This window comes from Mus caroli, chromosome 11 (genome assembly GCF_900094665.2).
Source record: "Mus caroli chromosome 11, CAROLI_EIJ_v1.1, whole genome shotgun sequence".
Classification (NCBI taxonomy): domain Eukaryota; kingdom Metazoa; phylum Chordata; class Mammalia; order Rodentia; family Muridae; genus Mus; species Mus caroli.
The window spans coordinates 112,494,506-112,496,708 of NC_034580.1; positions in this window are offsets into that span (position 1 = coordinate 112,494,506).

Here is a 2,203-nt window from a genome sequence, read left to right on the forward strand (position 1 = left end):
CACTCTTTTTTTTTTTTTAAAGATTTATTTATTTATGTATTTATTTATTATATGTAAGTACACTGTAGCTGTCTTCAGACGCTCCAGAAGAGGGCATCAGATCTCATTACGGGTGGTTGTGAGCCACCATGTGGTTGCTGGGATTTGAACTCAGGACCTTCAGAAGAGCAGTCGGGTGCTCTTACCTACTGAGCCATCTCACCAGCCCAGCAGTCGGCACTCTTAACTGCTGAGCCATCTCGGCAGCCCTCCCACTGGTTCTTTACTGACCAGTCAAAAACCCAACTGTTGGCAGGTAGCCGCAGCAGATGTGCGAATTCCCTGTAAACACAAGTCAAATCCTCAACAGCTAGCTTGTAACGTTGGGCAAATTACCTGGCCTCGGGGTGCTGAGCCCTCCCCTAAAAAGACACTTTACCCAGAAGCCACCAGCTAAAAGACCATCAGACTAAACAACATAAAAGCTTTAACTCTATGCCTTTAATCCCAGCACTCAGGAGGCAGAGGCAGGAGCTGTGAGTTCGAGGCCAGCCTGGTCTACAGAGTGAGTTCCAGGACTACACAGAGAAACTCTCTCTCAGGAGAAAAACAAAGAGTATCAGGTTTGTGTTGGCTCACAGTTTGGGGTACAGTTTGTCATGACAGGGAGGCAGAGCAGTAGCATGGTGTCAGCTGGCGGGGTGGGGCCTCCAGCACTTGGTGCTGGGAAGTGAATCTAGGAGGTCCCAGGGTCTTCCCACCTCTGTTAAGCGAATCTAAGAGTGCTCACAGAGGTGTCCAGAGCTCTGTCTGCCAGGTGACTAGACCCTGCCCAGTTGGTATTATTCATTATCACAGGGACTCTATAAGAAGCCCCCCAGCCTCATCAATCATTAGGAAAATGAAATTCAGAACCACGGGGACCACAGTGCCCGAGTTTGTGTGAATAGTTAGCACCCAAGGAGAACCAGGGTGTCCTGAAGAAATAAGTGCCACGAACCTGGGACCCAAGGAGGAACCAGAGTGTCCTGAAGAAATAAGTGCCATGGACCTGGGACAAAGCATGTTGCATGCCAGGTGAGATTCCTTGTCTACAGCAGAAAAATGACCCCGGGTGACTAAGATATGTTAGAGTCATGAAATGCCACATGCCTGAGAAACTCAAGACGCACAGAGATATCTTGAGTCTTACAAACATTGCTTTAAGTTGTATTGTGTGTGCGCTCCATAGTGTGGGGCATTGGACTATGCACAGACAGGCTGGTCTCCAGTCGAGCTAAGATGCTGAAGCCCGGGACCTGGTGGTGATAATTCACCTACACGGGATGGAAGGAGTTCTCTCATGTCTCCTGGAACTCTGGCTCCTGTCAAAGTTACCGCTCCCCACATCTCCCACAAGAGAAGCAAGGCTAGTAGTCACATTGGCAAGGTCCCAAGCTTCTGACCTTCAGGCTAAACTCCTCCCCAGTTACCTAGCAACAGAAAAGATAGCAGCATACTTTAAGAGGGGCTGTTTGCCCCTCCTCACTCTCTTACTCCTCTCACTCCTTTGTTCTCCTGCTCTTATTCTCTCTCCTCTCCTCTCCTCTCACTTTCTCATTCTCTTTCTCTCTAGACTTTCCCCCCTCTCTCTTTTCTACCTTCTCTCTTTCCCCCTGCCTTTCTACAATAAAGCTCTAAAACCGTAGACTGCCTCTGTTCAGCTGCGCAGACTCACGCCTGTGTGGGAACCTCTCTTCCCTCTTCCCTCTCTCCCATAACCCTGGGGCTACAGGGTATCTTGAGCAGAAAACATCTGGCAGAACTTCCTGTGTCTGCCTGTCCAGAGCATAGGAGGAACTCTGGCCGGACGTGGGTCCTCCCTCCCCTCTTCCCCTGGGCCCCTTTTTAGTTCCCACACCATAGCACACATGTGTAGGTCAAAGGACAACTTGTGAATGTCCCAGGAATTGAACTCAGGTCTTCAGGCTTGGTAGCAATTACCTTCACTCTGTAAACCAGCATTTCTCAGCCTGTCGGCCTTGATCCTTCAGTGGGGGGGTGACTTTCACAGGGGTCACAGATCAGATGTTCACGTTACGATTCTTAACAGTAGCAACACTACAGTTATGGGCTGGTGAGATGGCTCAGCAGGTAAGAGCACCCGACTGCTCTTCCAAAGGTCCAGAGTTCAAATCCCAGCAACCACATGGTGGCTCACAACCATCCGTAACAAGATCTGACT